Source organism: Saccopteryx bilineata, chromosome 4, assembly GCF_036850765.1.
Source record: "Saccopteryx bilineata isolate mSacBil1 chromosome 4, mSacBil1_pri_phased_curated, whole genome shotgun sequence".
NCBI classification, from domain to species: domain Eukaryota; kingdom Metazoa; phylum Chordata; class Mammalia; order Chiroptera; family Emballonuridae; genus Saccopteryx; species Saccopteryx bilineata.
In genome coordinates this window covers 218,605,204-218,625,520 of record NC_089493.1, presented here as the reverse complement: position 1 = coordinate 218,625,520, position 20,317 = coordinate 218,605,204, and the positions used below count along the sequence as shown (strand labels likewise).

The 20,317-nt window shown below is 36.3% G+C and overlaps 1 long non-coding RNA gene across 2 annotated transcripts; it reads right to left on the bottom strand.

Annotated features, from left to right (window-relative positions):
• Positions 1 to 561: 561 nt before the first annotated feature.
• On the bottom strand, positions 562 to 20,206 carry LOC136334043 (uncharacterized). Of its 2 annotated transcripts, none has more exons than XR_010731118.1 (5): positions 20,099 to 20,206; positions 14,284 to 14,390; positions 3,989 to 4,106; positions 3,017 to 3,066; positions 562 to 604 (listed from the first exon to the last, which is right to left on the bottom strand). It is a non-coding gene; the product is annotated as an uncharacterized lncRNA (long non-coding RNA). The 2 variants fall into 2 exon arrangements; XR_010731117.1 differs by having other exon boundaries at positions 20,085 to 20,198.
• Positions 20,207 to 20,317: the final 111 nt, after the last annotated feature.

Genomic DNA, 20,317 nt, shown 5'->3' with positions numbered 1-20,317 from the left:
TAGAAGTAATAATAACTACAATTTATCTGCATTTTAGTCATTTTACCATTCATGTTGCTACTTTAAAACAATTTTGTGAACAAAATGTTGAATACAAAAGCTTTTAGGATATTCAAAAGTTAGATAGCTTGCTCTAACACCTGCTATAGAGCATGTTCTACAATTATTTGAGCATCTCCATTCATATTTTTTAAGTTTTACAAATATCCTAAAATTCTGGAATCATTTTTCAATAATAAAATATCTGAGATAGTAATGTATTTTGTACATAATCAAGCATCTATTTTTCACAAGATGATTCAAAAGATTGAAAGTAAACACATTTCAGCCACAGAAGTTAGTCTTATTTTGTTTTTGTTTTTTTAATTTATTTATTTATTTATTCATTTTAGAGAGGAGAGAGAGAGAGAGAGAGAAAGGGGGGAGGAGCAGGAAGTGTCAACTCCCATATGTGCCTTGACCAGACAAGTGCAGGTTTTGAACCGGCGACCTCAGCATTCCAGGTCAACGCTTTATCCACTGCGCCACCACAGGTCAGGCGTTAGTCTTATTTTGAATGACTTTATCCTTCAATATAAATCTTGTTTTGAAGAAAAACTTCTTCCTTTAATTATAAAAAGAAAATTGTCAGACTTAGAGGAATCAAATCTAGGCATAACAGAAAAGTTTATCAAAGAAGTGCAGAATTTTTACATGTTTTCAATATATTGAAGAATGGTCTGAAACAAACATCATGGGAAATAACAGTTTTCAACAGCATTTTTTCACTTCATTGCAAGTATATTGGACAGATATTGAATCTTGTCTTGAGTTTTTATTTAAAGAAATGACACAAATCAAAATAGATGACAATGTTCTATTTGAAGAAATTAGAAAACTGAATGCATATTTAAATTCTGAAAAATTAATACAATGGGAAAATGAACACGTCAAAATTGATAAAAGATGGGTGGAAATATTCAGCTATTTCAAAAATAAATATATTCCATGTGAATATTTATTTATTCTTGTTCAATTTACATTGTGCCACTCTGGAACTAATGCAGCAGTTGAAAAAGTTTTTCCAATTGCTAATGATTTATGGACAAGTAAGAAATCGAGATTGAATGTTGATATTCTAGCTGCAGCACTTGCTGTAAAATACAAATGGAAGCTGATGCATCTAATGATTGCTTATGTTTGTTGGTGGTCAAGTGTTTTTTTATCGCTGCTCTGCCCCCAACTGCAATACAAAATTCTCCACTGCAAATATTGCAGAAAACAATGGTATCTTTCTTTGATATAAGTAATAGAAATTCCTTTTTCAAAAGATATTCATTCAATACAAAATTCTCTGCTGCAAATATTGCAGCAAACAATGGTATCTTTCTTTGATATAAGTAATAGAAATTCCTTTTTCAAAAGATATTCATTCAATAGAAAAGTATTCATTGAGATAATATCTAAATGAGCACTTTTTTCTTACATTATTAAAAATTAATAGGCATGTAGCATAATTACAATATAAAATATTACAAATGTTTTATTATGCATTTGTCATATTATAGTGTATTATTGTTGCAATGAATAAAATGTTTCTTTTATTCATGATATTGTTTTTCTTCAACTTATTTTTGTCCTCCCTTTCATTGTAAAAAAGGTCACCTTAGTCATAGGCAATTTAAGAAGGGGGTGAAGAAAACCTCTAACCCGTTCCAGTTTTCCTATCTATCAGAGGGTGCAAAGGATGGCTCCCATGTTTGATTTGATATAAAGGAATAGAAAAGAGAAGAGAAAGCCCAAGCTCTGGGAAACCTGAGAGCTGCTACTTAAGGGGGATGGGATGTGGGCCAAAGGTGAACTAAAGAAAGACATGGGTGCCCCTAGTGTGGGTATCCGCAGTGATATGTTGGACCAAGGTAAAGCGAAACAACCCTAAAAATGGCAGAAAGTCATGAGGAGACCACCACATCCTCAGTGACCCCCAGAGCAGCAATAGAATCATGTACAATACCCTATGGGGAGGGGTCCTTCCTCATCTCTATAAACAATCCCTGCCATCGCTCATATTTTCCTCTCCAACAAAGGCTTTAGAGGCTAGTAGAGGAAATTGAGAGGATTATGTTTGAATCAGATTTCAGATTGAACTTTTACACTGGAGTAAAATTAGTTTGGTTCTGCTTTGTTTTTTTAAATGCTGAAAGTGATGAGAAAGTTGTGGAATGTGCACAAGAAATTATCTTGTGATATTCTATAAATCACTACTGGTAAATGTAATTGGAAAAAATAAAAACATTATTTTTGTTAATATCCACCAAATAGAGTCTACTCCAAACTGTTTATACTAAAATGTTGACTTTCTAAATCAGGCAGGGAGAGGTTTTTTTTTTATTTGTTTTCATTTTGTTGTTGTTGTTGTTGTTGTTTGTCAGGAGAAAGTGGTTACACATTATCACAAAAACAGCAAACGAAAAGGTAAGAGATTTGGAAAAAAACTCACAGATACAGATAACAGTTTGGTGCTTACCAGAGGAAAGAGGGAGTCGGGTCAGGTAGAAGAGAGTAAAGGGGTGACAGAAGGAGACTTGACTTAGGCTGGTGAACACACAATATAATATACAAATGATGCATTATAGAACTGTACACTTGAAACCTACATAATTTTTTTAACCAATCTCACGCCAATAAATTCAATAAAATTTTTTTAAGCAATGGGCAATGAAAAGAACAACAACATAACACAATTAAGTGATTTTTTCCAAGTCATTTCTTAACTGTAGATATTATGGTAGGAGATTCTAAAAGAATAAAATATCATTGCAATTTGACTTTATTATATAAGCTGAAGACACACACTCACTCATGTCTTTTCCAAAATGATACATTGCTAGTAAAACCAACCAGGAATTTGTATAAGACTGTAAAGTTTTTAATATACCTTTTTACACTTTAATTTATGAGCAAGAGACTAAACTCCCATTATTCTTTTTCATATCCACAGGGTACATGACAGATCTGAACCACAGAAAATGTTTACCTGGATATATCATGCTTAAGATTCAGTCAGAAGTATACCAGAGATGCTCCCTAAAATAATCAAGGATAAGAAAGGTTGGATGAAACAAAGTGAGTATTAATCTAGAGCTTTTCACACGTATTTGTGTCTTGATATCAACTATGTTAACATTATGACATTATTTTTAATCTTTGTTATACAAATAAAAATATTTTATTTGTATTTAAAAATAAAGAACTTGTCACTTCAACATTTCAACATTCATTCATTCCTTCATTTCAATCTCTTTTTAGCCAATATCCTCAACTAACTTTGCCATGTCTTTCTATTTAACTGTTTGCCTGATAAAAACTGCCTTCTCTGCTCTTAGCACTGGGGGCTGGTGGAGAAAACACTGTAACTGTTGAGATTGGTGTCTCAACTGATTTTCAGTTTCTATTCTCAGGTCTTCCATATCACTCACAAATATCTCTGGGTTTTTTGCTCATTTCACTTTCTTATTCTCAACAGTGATTTCAGAACTCTCCACTTTCCTCAGATCTCCAACTAAATCATTCCTTCTCAGCAACGTCTGCATAGAGAAAAGTAAAGGCCTTGGAATGAAAATTCACTCCATTTTCTGCCAGGAAAATTTCAAACCAACCTGTAATGAACACATTCTTCCCCTCCCATTCACTGTTAAAGTGGAATGTGGTCTTCTTCAAACTTAAAACTAACCCTCAGGATTGCACTCTAGATTCTATCTCTTTCTACCTTCTGAGAGGAGTAGCTTCATCAGTTACCTCTGGCTCTTTCCTATCTTTAACCTCACTTTCTAGATTGGTTCCTTATCAAAAACAATTCTTTCCTGAATGAGTCTCCTTTTAGCTTCTGGCCTATCTTTCTTTCCTCTTCACAACTAAATTGAAATGGTAGTATACCTATTCTCTTGTAGAAGGGGCGAGGGGAGGGGTGGGGGAGGAAAGTGGAAGCAGCATGAGGGTCAGAGCCTACCTGATACAGGTGAAGATGGCATCTCACAAAGGTCAGTCCAGCATGGAGGGGCCAAGCCTGGGTAGGGAGAGAGCACGTCCCTGGTGACAGGACAGTTTGATGTGGGTAGCAGAGTCCCCTCAGGAGAAGAACGCATATACATAAAAGAGAGAATGGCAGTGGAAAAGAGAGGTTAATTACATACAGGGGGACTGATCAAATAAGTAACTATGTATAATAAGGCCAATGGGAGCCAGGATTCTCAGTGTCAAAGAAGAGGTTTTCATATATAGAAAGGGATATAATGAGAAAAAGCCCTGATTGGTAGATTAGAACTGATGGCATCAATGTGCACTCATGATTAAATAGCTAGATGAGAGACAAATGAGAGAGAGATAGATGATAGACTATAGACTCTAGCTCTTACCACTGAGAAATGCTTGGAGCACTACAATTTCAAAAGCAAAGAGCACACCTAATACCCAGATCTTGTATTCTAGATGTTCTTTTCCATTAAACAGGGCTGAAATGGCAGATTCTAGGGCTAGGGCAGGGATAGTGTAAGATGAACTTGTTAATATCTTGTGCCAGAAAGAAAAGAAGTCAAAAGTGATAGAGACATGTCAAGAAAACACATAAGCCATAAGCCATATGGAAGGGGCTTCCAGTAGCTAAATTGCAAACAATTTGAACATCAAAATAAATAATGATAGTAATGAATTAAGGCCCATTATAATCAACAATACTACAAATAAATAAGTAAAGTAATTGAAAGTTTGATGAAGAATGGGATACTTGCAAAGTCTCAAAGAACTTCCCCACAAAATACTTACTAATTACCAAGGGAGAGAAAAATACTAAACATCTGAGAATCCTAACAGACACATTTCTAATCAAGTGACCATCAGTAACAGGACAAATGAAAATTGCATCCATCTGATATGATTCAGTGACAATAAAACAGCACTACTCTCAAGGTGTTCCTGTTAAATGTTCAGACATTTTTAACAACCCAGAACACAGTGACTGTCTTTCAACTCTCTCAAGAATGTTACCTAATTAGTACCATTCTAGATATTGAAAGAATTTAACTTTTTCATACAATAAATGCCAAAGGATGTTAAGACATAATTCTTTTCCAGAATCTTGGCTAGGAAACACCCAGAGGTACATTCCATAATATAATAGGTCTTTGATCTTCAAAATGTCAAAGTCATTAAATACCAAGGAAGACTGTATTGCTGTTCCCCACTGAAAGAATATAAAGACGAATGACAATCACATGACATTTTTCTGACGAATGATAGCCAGCGACCTTGGGCTTCAAGCTAGTGACCTTGGGCTCAAGATAATTCTGAATTGGATTAATCTGCTTTAAAGGACAGTATTAAACCTGACCACGTGGTGGCGCAGTGGGTAGAGTGTTGACTTGGGACGCTGAGGACTCAGGTTTAAAACTCGAGGTCACCAGCTTGGATGCGGGCTCATCATGGTTGAGTGCAGGGTTGCCATCTTGAGCATGAGATCATATATGTACATGACCCCATGGTCGCTGGCTTGAGCCCAAAAGTCACTAGCTTGAAGCCCAAGGTCGCTGGCTTGAGCAAGGGGTAACTAGCTCAGCTAGAGCCCCAGTCAAGGCACATATGAGAAAGCAATCAATGAACAAATAAAATGCCACAACTATGAGATGATACTTCTCATCTCTCTCTGTCTCTGTCTCTCTCTCTCTCTCTCAAAAAAGGGACAATATAAAGACAACTGGTAAAACCTGATTGGGACTTAAGGATTAAATGGCAGTAAAACACTGTAAATGACTTGATTTTCATGGTTGTATTACAGTTATGTAGGAAATGTCCCTATTTGTAGAAAATACACAGTAAAGTATTCAAGGTGGTACAGCATCATACTGGCAAATAACTGTTAAATGGGTCAGGAAAAAAAGGGTCTGCACACTGTGTCTACAGATTTTCTGTAAATTTCTCATAGTTTCAAATATTTTTAAATGAATAAGTCTAAAACTGAACAAATATATATTCATCACTCCTTCCCCATGTTCCTCATCCCAATGAGTATTTTCACCATTTATTGCTCATCAAGTTGCCTACATTAGAAATCCAATGTCATCCCTGACTCCCATTCCCTCCACTAAAATATAGGTCCAATTATTATGTCTCCCTCTGTACCCATATCTAAACACACCATGTTCTATTGATTCTACATCCTAAATATCTCTTGAACTTAACTCATTTCTCTCTAGCTTCCCTGATACAACACAACTCTGGCCACCATGTCACTATCCTGTATTATTGAAATAGTCCCCTATTTAGTCTGCAAGTCTCCAACTCATCTTCTATACATCAATCTGAGTTACTCTAAAGCAAGATATCATGTTATTCCCCTTAAAAAACCTTCAGTGTTCTTGATTGCTCCTAGAATAAAGTCCAAATTCTTCACATTGCCATACATCCCAGTTTTCCTAGGACAGTTTTTGTTCATCTCTGTTTATTATTAGCCTCCTTTTCACTCTCAAGTATCCCAAGTAGGGCAATCAATTACATGTTTTGGCTAGCTATAAGGTTCTGATAATCTGGCCACTGTTTACCGCTCTAGATTGGTGTAGGGCCAGGAGCCGCCATTACAGCCATTCACATGCAGGTTCGCATTGGATTCAGAAAGTTGGTAAAGAAACAATGGAGCCAAAAACTAGTGGGCCATCATCTTTAATCCTAGCTTGCACCTGGTGGGCAAGTAAAAACACACACTGGGCTCCAAAACCCACTCATTCAGTGCTCACAAAGCTACTGACTTATTCGAGCTTCCTAGAATCAAAGGTTTCTAGCTCCCCAGACTTATTCACCTCTGTTTCCCATCTCCTTCCTTCTCCCTGCACAAACTCTGTACAAACTGGCTTCTCACTCAACACTCCGCCATCTTGGCTGCTTCTCCTGGCCTCCTCCACGTGGCCTTTCTCTGCTCTCCTCTCTGCTCTCTGCTCTAATGCTAATCCCAGGAACCAAGAGTGCAAGCTCCCATTCTGCCCCCATTTTATAGTGTAGAAATCAAAACCTTTAATCCAATACACATCAAGAAAGTCTCTGATACAAAGTCACTTATCTGAGGCATGATGGGATTGCACCACCCCACATCAAAAAGGGTGGGAAAGGCTTAGTCCTAAAACCAAGCCCCAGCTACAAGGATCCTGTCTGCCCACAGCCCGCCCCCCAACACACATTAATATCACCTGGCTTCCAGGTGGGCAGCGCCATCTTTAACAAAGTGAGCATAGGTATAATATATTTTATCTGCCCAACAATTGGTCATTTAGCATTCCCCCAATTTCTCTCTTTTCTCTAGTGGATCTCAACTCTTCTGGCAAGGCTCAGCCTGAGCACTGTACCAGGACTTACTACCTTTGCTGGCTGCTCTCTAATACTAAATGTCCTGTTGGTGACATTTATCTCTTGCATATATATCTCTATTGAAACTATTTGTTTATGTTCCCTCTTAAACTGTAAATTCTGTAAAGGTAACTCTGGGACTTAAGGTTGACCTTGAGCAAGTTATTCAAGCTTTCTAAGCCTCAGTTTGCCCATCTGTAAAAGGAGGATAATTGCATTATTGTTAAGATCAAATCATTTAAAGCATGTAAAGAGGTCAACCCACCATCTTCATTATTGTATGTTTTAAAAATTATCTAAATAGTCAAATATATTTTTTCCCTCTAGAGTTCTCCTTAACATTGTCTCCTTCACAAATCCAATCTTGTGATTTTGTTTTATATTTCCTATTTATCAAGAAGGTAGAGTTGAAGATTGTTTCATTTTAATATATATATAATATTTCACCATGATAGTTATTTTTAATTTTACTTCCTTTAAAAAAAATCTTACTGAAAGTTATCCTCTGGAACAGTGGTAGTCAACCTGGTCCCTACCGCCCACTAGTGGGCATTCTAGCTTTCATGGTGGGCAGTAGTGGAGCAACTAAAGTATAAATAAAAAGATAGATTTAACTACAGTAAGTTGTTTTATAAAGATTTAGTCTGCCAAACTTAGTGAAAATCCGACATAAAGTACTTGGTAAGTAATTATTATTATATGCTTTAACTTGCTGTAACTCTGCTTTATAAATTTTATAAAGTAACGTTACTTGCCTACTTTATAAATCACCATTACTGTGGAATCAGTGGGCAGTTAGAAAATTTTACTACTAACAGAGATACAAAAGTGGGCGGTAGGTATAAAAAGGCTGACTACCCCTGCTCTAGAAAATAAGATAATGCCAGAAACCATTAGAATGCCCAAGCCAGGAATATTTCTTTCCTCCCTGTCTTTGTGAGTAAACACATGTAAGTCCCCACAGTAAACTGTACATATACACTGTTATAGTAAATATAGGGTATTTAGAAGAAAATAAACATATTACAAAAAAATGAGGGCTAAATATACATTTTGTAGAAAACAATGTTTTCTATTATTTAAATAGTTGTTTATTAATAATGGAACCTTGTTTTGGAGAAGAAATCCCTACTGTAAGAAAATAAAATAAAAATTTAAGTAATTAATATGCCTTACAATGTCAGACTGAATATTATATATAGTACCTTTAAAGCTCTTTTAAGTCTCATAATCTGAAGAAAATATGTAGGTATTTTCTACCTATCTTATAGTTTTTCTTTCATAAATTTTAAGCTAAAAATTCCAGCTTCCAAAGTGAAAGTTTTAAATTACATGATTATACATTTCTACTCACTGACCACACTCTTTCTCTAAATTTAAATATCCTGTTTTACCTTTTTTACTTGTATAATTTTAGCATAGATATCCTTTGTTTAGAAAAATATATAAGATAATATACTATACACATGTCTAAAGTTTTTCTTTTTATTATTAAGGGAAAATTAATCTTTTCAAGAGTTAAATTTATTCGAAGAGTTAAAATTATACAAACTTAATTAACTGCCGCGGTTAACACATGGAAATTTTAATTTTTTTTTTCTCATGGTACAGTTATAGTGAATAGATGTGCATTTTTTTAAACACACAGACCTTCTAGTTTTCAAAAGTATTTTTTCTTTCAATATTGCTTAACTGGTAAAAGTATTTGACATAAAAATGTATAACTTTTGGGATAAAATGGCATTCTAATGTTTACGTTGTTTTCCATGGAACTTTTGGTTATAATTTTTTTGTTTTTTTGGCAGGTTTGTGTGTAAGACTGTTAACACCTCCCTTTAGTTGATAGCACAATAATATGTAAGTCCATATGATACCTATTATAAAAAATAAACTATAAAATATGCAGTTCCCCATTTGGGGCCCATGGAATGTTCTATGTTTAAAATTGACAATATTTAGGTACTTCAGTAGTTCATAGGTCTTTTTTGCTTCCGCAGTTTTCAGGGCAGTATGGCTGCTAGAGAATTTCTTAGTGATAGAGATATAGAAGAACTACTGTGAAATGACGAACTTTTTGACCAATTAGAACAAGAAACCATCAATATAGTTGAACTGCCTCCCCATAATGTGGATGCAGTATCAGAACTTGATGAAAATATGTGAGAAGACACTCTTCCTCAGGATGTTCCTGGTCAATTAGAACTATATTCTAGTGCCTTAGAAGACATTCCATCATCTACAAAATAACAAAACAAAACGTCAAGAGTTGCCGAAGAGTGACTGGAAAAAACGGGAAAAAAAGTTTTGCGGCAGCACATTACCCAACGATAATGTATCTGCCCTGAAATAAAAAATGACTCAACATTTGAAAAACAAATCACCTGTTGACATATTTGAAGAATTTTTTAATGAAGATTTGCTAAGCTACACAGTAACCCAAAGTATAATGAATGCGAGACAAAACAACAGACATGATTTTGACCTTTCAACAAATTGCCTTAGAAAGTTTACTGGAATATTTTTGTTATCTGGATACCATTCCTTACCACAGGAACAATTATACTGGTGTGAGGATGAAGATCTGAATCTTACCTGTGTTAGAAACTGTATGCCAAAGCACAGGTTTTTAGAAATAAAAAGAAACTTGCATTTCAATGACAACAGTTCCATAGTTACCATGGAAAAGAAGGATAAACCTTTTAAAATTCAGCCTCTAATTGAAAAATTGAATTTAAAATTTAAAAAGTTTGTAATATTTGCTCAAAAGTTTTCAGTCGATGAGGAAATGGTAAGATATTATGGATACCACTTCTTGAAACAATTTATAAGAGGAAAGCCAATCAGGTTTGGTTTCAAACAATGGGCCATGTGCTACTCTGAAACTGGGTATTGTTTTCATATGGATATTTATGAAGGCAAATGTGAAGGATAACAAGTTGTCACTGATATAGGAGCCTCTGTAATAATGAAGATGACTTCTTTTCTGCAGTATCCATTAGAATATGAAGTGTTTTTCAACTTCTTTACCATCTTTGAATTATTATTGTGGTTGAAAGAATGTAATATAGAGGCGACAGGAACATCATGGTATAATAGAATGAATAAGTGTCCCTTGAAATCTGATAGCATTATGAAAAAAAAATGTGGAGCATACGATTACTGTTATAACAAAAATAATGACATTTTTGCATTGATTTGGAATGACAATAAGTGTGTCAAAGTTACATCAAATTATTTAGAAAAAGTGAAAAGAAAGAAAAGAAAGAATGTTGAGTGGATAGACCACACATTGTAGAACAATATAACAAATATATGGGTAGTGTTGACAAGCTGGACCAGAATGTCCAAAAGTATCGCATCAAATTTAGAGGGAAGAAGTGGTATTTTCCTCTTTTTACAAATGCCATTGATATTGCTGTTTTTAACACCCATGCTCTCTATAATGCTTCGAATGAAAGCATCTCATTATTAGACTTCAGATGCAACATTGCAAAAACATATATGTGGTGGCGCAGTGGAAAAAGCGTCGACCTGGAAATGCTGAGGTCGCCAGTTCGAAACCCTGGGCTTGCCTGGTCAAGGCACATATGGGAATTGATGCTTCCAGCTCCTCCCCCCTTCTCTCTCTCTGTCTCTCTCTCCTCTCTCTCCCTCTCTGTCTCTCTCTCCTCTCTAAAAATAAATAAATAAAAATAAAATAAAAAGCAAGAACATATATGAAGAAAGACTCATCCAATCCTAAAGTCACCGGAAGACCCAGTTCAAGTATGGCAAGGAGAAGCCGTGTACCTAAAGTTGTTAGATTTGATCCGATTGGACATGTACTGAAAAGGACCTGTGAAGGAAAGCAAAGGAAATGTGCTGTATGTGGCACAAATGTACACAAGCAGTGTAGAAAATGTAATGTTGCAGTACATGTCGAGTGCTCTCCTGTTTGGCATAGAGCCTGAGTTTCTCTTGTGTGTGTAGTACTGGCTGTGCTGTCAAAATTTTTGAGACAGAACGTTCCATGAGCACCAAATGGGCATCAATAAAAAATTATTAAAACCAACTAAATTTTTTTTCAAATACAGACCCATAAATTCCATTTTCTAATTCCATTTTCAAACAAAATACACCAAAAGAATCATAAATACAAACTTGGCATCTAATTTAATCCACAGCACTCACCACTACTCATGCTTTCTATCTTTTTTTTTTTTTTTTTTTTTTTTTTTGTCTTTTTCTGAAGCTGGAAACGGGAAGAGACAGTCAGACAGACTCCCGCATGTGCCCTACCGGGATCCACCGGGCACGCCCACCAGGGGCGACGCTCTGCCCACCAGAGGGCGATGCTCTGCCCCTCCGGGGTGTCGCTCTGCCACGACCAGAGCCACTCTAGCGCCTGGGGCAGAGGCCAAGGAGCCATCCCCAGCGCCCGGGACATCCTTGCTCCAAAGGAGCCTCAGCTGTGGGAGGGGAAGAGAGAGAAGAGAGGAAGGAGGGGGGTGGAGAAGCAAATGGGCGCTTCTCCTATGTGCCCTGGCCGGGAATCGAACCCGGGTCCCCCGCCCGCCAGGCCAACGCTCTACCGCTGAGCCAACCGGCCAGGGCCGCTTTCTGCTATCTTGCAGATATTTAAAATGTTACCTCCCATTTCCATTCATAAATACATTAAAATATTGAATTATTTTCTCTTATTTCATTGTTTATAAAATAAAAATAGATTTATTTTATAATGTATAATAAATCATTTTTAATATATATTTTTAGTCACCAGGGTTTCACATACCCTATTGTTGCATTTTTCAAACCTATGAATGAAGATACTTCTTCAGAAAATGTTATTAGTGATTATAATTTCAAAGAAAGACAGCATCAATACATAATCTTAATGTATACAGCAAATAAAATATTATATAATCAAGCCTTTGAAATAAACCTTCCTGTTACCTACTTGTGGAGCTGTTTAGAATACTTTATTAAATGTCAGCTCTGAAATTATATAAAAAATACAGATAATATTTCAAGTTGCATTTAACTTCCCCAAATTCTTTTTCTTTTTTCTTTTTTTTTACAGGGACAGAGAGAGAGTCAGAGAGAGGGACAGACAGAGACAGACAGACAGTTACAGAGAGAGATAAGAAGCATCAATTTTTTAATCATCAGTTTTTCGTTGCGATACCTTAGTTCATTGATTGCTTTCTCATATTTGCCTTGACCGCCGGCTTTCAGCAAACCGAGTAACCCCTTGCTCGAGCCAGCAACCTTGGGTCCAAGCTGGTGAGCTTTTTTGCTCAAACCAGGTGAACCCGCGCTCAAGCTGGCGACTTCAGGGTCTCAAACCTGGGTCCTCTGCATCCCAGTCCGACGCTCTATCCACTGCGCCACCGCCCGGTCAGGCTAACTTCCCCAAATTCCTATAGTCAGGTATTTTGCTCTCTGCTATGGCACTCAATTGCATTTTTCCTAATCAATCAAAAGCAGGTTAGAATACTCTTTGTTCATTAGTTGTTAATAATATACCAAATGTAATATAAATGAAAAATTCTGGAAAGGGATATATGTAGTTTTAATGTGATTATTATTTTCTAACCACAATACATTATTTTAGCACAGGCCAATAATTCTCACTTACTTTGACTGGGATTGGACAATAATAATACATCGTGATGGTGACCATCTGACCACCAGCAAACATTTATAGAATTATGGTCTGAACTTAAATCTTATGTTCAATTCATCAGTCTCATGTGATTTCACATGGTTATCTGGAAAAACTTCCCATAAGATGCTACAACCTTACAGTACATAAATGCTTTAATAAAAATAACATTCCATTATCAATTTATCAAATATCAGTAAATATTTATTGAGTGTGTATTATGTGTCAAGCACTATGCTAAGTGCTGGAGATATAAAAATGATTAATATTTGAACACTAGATAAAACCTGAAGAGTGCCCTTGGGAGGCTTGTAGTATTAAGAAAGAGACAGTAAATGTAAAAACTACATAAAAGACTGTTAAGGAACAGGGGTTTTAAAAGGTTCTATGAACACAGAAGAGAAACACATAATCCAAATTAGGAAAGGGGAGGATGATTACAGAAGACTTCTTGGAGGAGGTATTGATAAGTAAGCCTACTGATGTGCTTGCAGATGGCCTAGTGATTAAGAGCACAGGCTAGCACCAGCTGTTACTAGCTGCATAAGATTAAGATTAGTCATGTTACTTTATCATTATAAGATTGTTTCCTTGTTTATAAAATGAGTATACAGCCTGACCTGTGGTGGCGCAGTGGATAAAGCATTGACCTGGAACACTGAGGTCACTGGTTTGAATCCCTGTGTTTGCCGGGTCAAGGCACATATGGGAGTTGATGCTCCCTGCTCCTCCTCCCTTCTGTTTCTCTTTCTCTCTCTCTCCCTCCTCTCTAAAATGAATAAAGTCTTTTAAAAAAATGAGTATACAGTAATAGCATTTACCTCAGAAGGCTATTAAGAGGACCAAAAAGATAATAAGCAAAAAATAATAATAATAATGATTACAAAGTAATAATCATATTGAACTATGTTAGTATTTTGGGTATTACAAAGATAATCTTTCTCACTCCCCACCCCCAACTCAGTGTACAACTTGTTGGTTTCTGGACTTCCCGGCTAATTTATGCGTGTCCTATACACCTATAAGAAAACTCTACTGTCATCCTACCAACCCTGACCCCCTCTTCCCTTCTTCAGCCAGACTTCTAAATTCACCAAAAATTTTATTGGCTTCCTGTCATTTCTAGACATGTCCACTCTCTGAATGTGAACCTGACCACTGAGGACTCTCTGGACCTTTTGGCCACCATAACTCTCATCTTTCTGTCTCTACATCCTACAGGGGATATATCTCTTGCCTTTTACCCTCACTAATCTGAGGTTCTTTCTTACCTTTGATTTTATGATTTTTACACAGTTCACTTAACCAGCTTTGTCCTCCAACTACCAGCCACCATGAGCCAATGGCCAACATTTCATTTCATTTGGCGGGAATATCACTGCAGAGACAGAAAAAACAAAACAAAACATTGTGATTAGAACACATTGAGGTTTGTGAAGATGAGACAGGATAGTGCTAGAAACAGAAAAATGGTATGGTCTTTTGTTCTTTCCCACATTACTCTCTTTAGGATCATGCTTCTATTTTATAATCAGTCTTTACCCGGCAACAATCTCCCATTTGCCACTTGTCTATCAAGTGACTTTCTGAAAGGTTCTTCTCTCCTTCTTCGTTTGCAGAAAGACCAAGAGGGGACAGGGCTTATCTCAGTTTCTTACTATACAGTCACTTTTCTAAGTGCTTCTACCGAGTACCACTAAAACAGTTCCAAATAATAGCAAAAATAATTAAAAAATGAAAATTTTAAGTTAAAAGATTTCTCCCTATTCAAGTGGCCCACTGGTAGAAATAAAGCTTCCCTTATTTCTAAGAGTATAAAACATATGATTTAAGAAAATAGAATTATTATATAAGATGGTATCTACTCTACTTCCAAATTTTGTTTTTAACCCAGACCCTATAAAACTATTTTGGCTTTACCAAAGCATTACTTCAACTTTCTAAATACCAAAATAGACAATATTATTTTAATTTGTAAATTATTCATGATTTATTTGTGTCTCTTAGTTTGGCTATTTTGCTCTATTTATGTGTGCATCCACACCCATAAAACCCCTCATAGGTTTCATAGTCTAAAATATTAGAGCATTAATTTTCTGTCTATTGGATTCTCTGCAGCAAAATAATTTGAAATTCATACACAACCGCAAAATGTTATACCAATTTGGAGCAGAAAATTCAGTTGTTTCATGTTTCCACTAAAATGTATTGATTTAAGTAAATAGTTTATATATAAACTAAAAAAATGATTATGCTAAAAAACTATAAAACCAATAGCTCATTATCCAAATGTGTATTTACTAGATCATCAATTAAATGTTTGATTTTAAAGTTTAGCTATCATCTAACCTGTTTTCTGACCCTAAAACAAAAGGTCATTTGAAACTCTTAAAATGTTGGTGGCAGTGAGTCCTCAGCAAACATTTCAACTTAAATTATCCTTCTTCCTTACAGCTTTTCCCCAATAATGACTTCAATGTGGTAGCTAGTAAAATTCCCCCAAACAGGAAAGACAGCAGAACACAGATGAGTGAGATGTAATCATTCTCTTACAATGTTTGTGATATGATAAGGACAATAATTAATAGTAAATAAAACTAACCTTACCCTTATGGGGAAGACCCTTGAAAAGTGCTTCCATTAAACAGTATTGACAAGGTAGTGGCAGTAAACAACAAGTTTGGGGTTTCTTAAATCCCTTATAGTAATTTTCTCCTCATCAACAAAGAAAATGTAGATGAGTAGATTAAACAACATTCTCCAAGATATGAAATATAAAATTCCAGCTAGCCAAATATGAATTTGATATAAAAAACTGAGATCTGGTTCCTTTCAATTATACTTTGCCACTAAAACTCAATATCCATCAAGAAGATAATAGTTATTATACTTAGAATGCTTTTACCCTTGTTATAAAGCTGTGCCTCGTCAAAAGTCATAAAATAGTTCAGAAAAAAAATTTAGTGTTTCTGATCCCTCCTGCAGGACCAATGCCACTTGTGCCTAAATAAATTTTATCAATTCATCCAAGTTATCAGGCCCTAAGTGTCACTAATCCAATCAAGGGAACTATCCCTGGAAGGCAATAATCAAATCTGTAGTTAAAGAATTCTCTATGATAAAAGCATTGCCATAGCTTAACTGACAGTGCTCTTCTTTTTTTTTTTTTTTTTTTTTAGCGAGAGAGACAGAGAGGACAAAAGATAGGGACAGACAGATGGGAAGGGAGAGAAATGAAAAGCATCGATTCTTCGTTGCAGCACCTTAGTTGTTCATCAATTGCTTTCTCATATGTGCCAAGCCAGTGAACCTTTACTCAAGCCAGCGACCTTGGGCTTCAAGCCAGCAATCATGGGGTCATGTCTATGATCCCATGCTCAAGCCAGCAACCCCATGCTCAAGTCAGATGAGCCTGCGCTCAAGCAGGCAACCTCAGGGTTTTAAACCTGGGTCCTCAGCATCCCAGGTTGATGCTCTATCCACTGTGCCACTGCCTGGTCAGGCAGATGGTTTTACTTAAAATCAAGAAATCAAAACCAAAATATTAAATGGAGTTCACATGACATATTACTCTTTTATAATGAGGAAAAACAGAAACCAAATTCAGTACTAAATTTTCTCATGAAATCCACAACACATTTTAAATGTCTATTGACTATAAAGAATGCAACAAACATCATATAATTAACTATCAAATATAAAAAATAAGACTTGATCATTTTGCTCATACTATAGCAAACATTACTTCCAATCTCCATACCATTCTGAAGATGCTAAAGAGTTGTCAGCCTGACCAGGCAGTGGCGCAGCGACAGAACATCGAACTGGGACACAGAGGACCCAGGTTCGAAACCCCGAGATCACTGGCTTGAGTGTGGGATCATAGACATGACCCAAAGGTTACCAGCTTAAAGCCCAAGGTTACTGGCTTGAGCCCAAGGTCTCTGGCTTGAGAAAGGGGTCACTTGCTCTGCTGTAGCCCCCTGGTCAAGGCACATATGAGAAAGCAATCGAACAGCTAAAGAGCTACAAGAATTGATGCCTCTCATTTCTCTCCCTTCCTATCTGTCCCTCTCTCTCTCTTTCTCTCTCTAATAAAAAAAAAGAAGAGAAAAAAAGAGTTGTCAGAGTTACAAAATCCTAAAATACAGAATTAAGACTTAAAACAAACAAAACAAAAAAAAAGCCTCCCTTACTTCTACAGCACTCAAATCTGTTAGGTATTAGTTAAAAGAATTAAGCATGGATTTCACATTTTTCTGTAAGAAGCAGGTTCTGACTTAATCATATACCAAAACCTTCAGTTGAGAACACTTCCTTTTTATAACAATTGATTATTTTTATATAATAGATGAAAAACTCCAGACTTGGCAGTGGAACAACCATTGAATTAAAAACCAAAAATCAGATACCAAAAAAGAGATTTCTATTTAAGCTTTGAACAAGCTATAAAAATGGGAGTAGAACTAGTTCATCTGTTCGTTGTAATTTTATTAGGTTGTGCCAACCGAATCTGTTGAAGGGTTAGAAGAAGGGAGGGGATATGACCCAGCAGTGGGATGTTTTCTTGGCATAAAGAGCAGCATGGAACTGCACACTGGCAACAGTGAGACAAGCTAACAAAGGGGACCGAAGATGTACTAGACAGTAGTATAGTGATCAGATGAGCAGGAGGTGGCGTATGCGATGTGGCTGAGGTGCAGTAGGAAAAATCCTTGGTGGTAAAGATGAATGGTTTCAATTTAATGCAAAAAGTAAGGGCCCAGTGAAGCAAGTCCAGAAGCCCAAGATAACGAACAGCTACAGTACAGCATTCTGAGCTTTTTAAAGGATAACTTAGACAAGGACTCTTTAAAGGGAAGGTTATAAAAGTCACAACAGAAAATACTCAATATTTAGTTATGTTTTTTTCTTTCAGAAGTCAAGATACAGACAAGGATTTAGAGGCACCAGAGTTGTTTGCTTGTTCCTGGTGTCTTCATAATTTGAATAAATAGAAGGAAAACAAAATAAAGTAACTCAAGTTTAGGCACTTAAAAAAGTTGAGTCTTATAACCAAATCCAAAGAGCAGAAAGGTAATAATTAGGGTGAGAAGTATCTTAAGTAAAAATGATAGGCATTAAAAAATTATTGGCAACTTGTCAGTTACTAAAGTGTTTAGGAAGACACAGTTTAAAAATAATAATAAATAGTAAAATAAATAATAAAAACTGCTTTATTATATCCTTAAAGCTTCAAAAAGAAAGAACGTAAGATAGTGACAGAAATGTCATTAGGGTGCTAAAACAATTTTCCAAACTACAAGTAAATCTCTGCAATTCTAGTTTAATTAAACAGCTTTCTTTCTAGAAATAAGTTGTATTTCAACTGGAGAAACATTACAAAAAATTCTAAAGAATTCAGCCATTCTTTACGAACCCTTAATATTTTAAAGCAAATTTAGTAACAAAGACCTCATTGTGTATTACACTTTTAAATTCGTTTCTTCCCCAATGTCATTTGATGCTTGATGCTGAGCAGCAGACATTTTTGCAAATTCACCACTTTATCCACTGGGTGGCGAAAAAACCCAGCTGTATCTTTTACCAAAGCTAGAACAAGATCCCAGGTATTTTTACTAGAATTTCCACCAGGTGTCAACCAAGAGAAAAAGAAAAAATAAAAGACTATTTTCTCCATTCAAATACATAAATTCATAGTTCTGTGTATAACCATCTAAATAAATGGCCTGCCAATTAACTGCTCAAATATTTTTCATATTTATTACCTCATATAATGCTGAGTCCATAATACTACCTTGTCAACTAAAATCAAACTAAATAAAATTTCATTTCTTTCAAAAGAGAAAACCAGTAAACTCAATAAGTTTAGTTTATACGAGTGATTCAAAGGTTCAACGTATTCAAATCTATGGCACAAAAGAATTTAAAATGTTTTAGAGAAGGACAGCCAAAACTCTTCAGAGTGTGTGTGTGTGTGTGTGTGTGTCCAGATATATATATATATATATATATATATATACCCAGATTCATTTTTTTCTTATAAACAAGTCTATTCGTTGCAAAAAACTCAGCTTGATAAATTTATGCTGTTATGCTTCAAATCTCAATGTGATTTTATGAAAGCATTGCCATGTTACCAAAACTTTCACAAGACAAATGTACCTGCCTTTAAAATGTATGAGTATGCTGAAGTCCAACACTGAAAATTAAAATTAAAGCTTTACAGAATTAAGCCCCATTCATATACCCAGTCATGCTTTTTAAAAACCACGTTATACGCTTCACTAATTTCTAACAAAGATTTTCCGATTTTGTTGTAAACATTTGTCAGCTAAAACACTAACGTCATGCTGCCTTTTATAGGGTGGTACTTTTTTAGGCCTAACTCTATTCTTAATCCTCTGGACAGAGGAGTTATAATCATGTCATACCCTGCAAATCTAGCTGTAGGTGGTGTCTTTAAAAAAAGGACATTTTTCTTCCTTCGAGGAAGTGGGCAAGCCTTTATTCCCCCTAGTGTCATCATGCAAACAACTTGGTTGTTTTTCGTTGCTCTTAAGAAATAGAAGAGAAAGCAGTTGAGAAAGCAAAACCTACTGATTATATTAGGCTTGCTTCTCTTCCTTGTTCTTTACAGTATTCTCTTTTAATGTTCCTTTGGCCTGAGTTCATTTCCACCCTGCCCTCAAAGCACGGTTTTTCAAAAAACAAAATTCAAGCCAAGAATGCTCTTGTCTGAGAACACTATTTCTTGTCTAGTTTTATTACGTCTTATGAAATTCTTTAGATTATGCTCAGCAACCAGCTGCTTGTCCAACCGGTTATTTCCCTTCCCCCATCTCTTCACACATCACTTTTTCCTCTCCCCAGCAAGGCAGTGGACAAAACTCAGCAGTGCCCGTAAAGCACGCTTCGGGCTGGCCACTCAGCAGCGTATCCTTACTTGGCTTTGCAAACAGCTCCCCACCCAAGACTTGTGCCTAGTACCCCGCTCCGCCATTATCTTTAAATAGAGTGTGAACGCAAAGGGCTCCAGATTGCACCTCGGGGTTTACGGTAGCCTGCCTACCAATAGGAGCCTACAATGAAGAGAAGTCAGGTTCAGCCTCCCGGCAGCCTCAGTGTCTTTTTCCCCAAGCCGTACACCTACTGTACGCGTGAGCGAGGAGGGAGCGCGCCCGGCGCCGGGGGTGGGGGGAGTGCGCGCAGAGAGGGCGGACAGAGCCGCGGCGTGCGCATGCGCACTGGGGTTGTTTTTCACAAAGCTGCTCTTAAAGTGAGCTGGCAGGCTCCAGCCGCCTG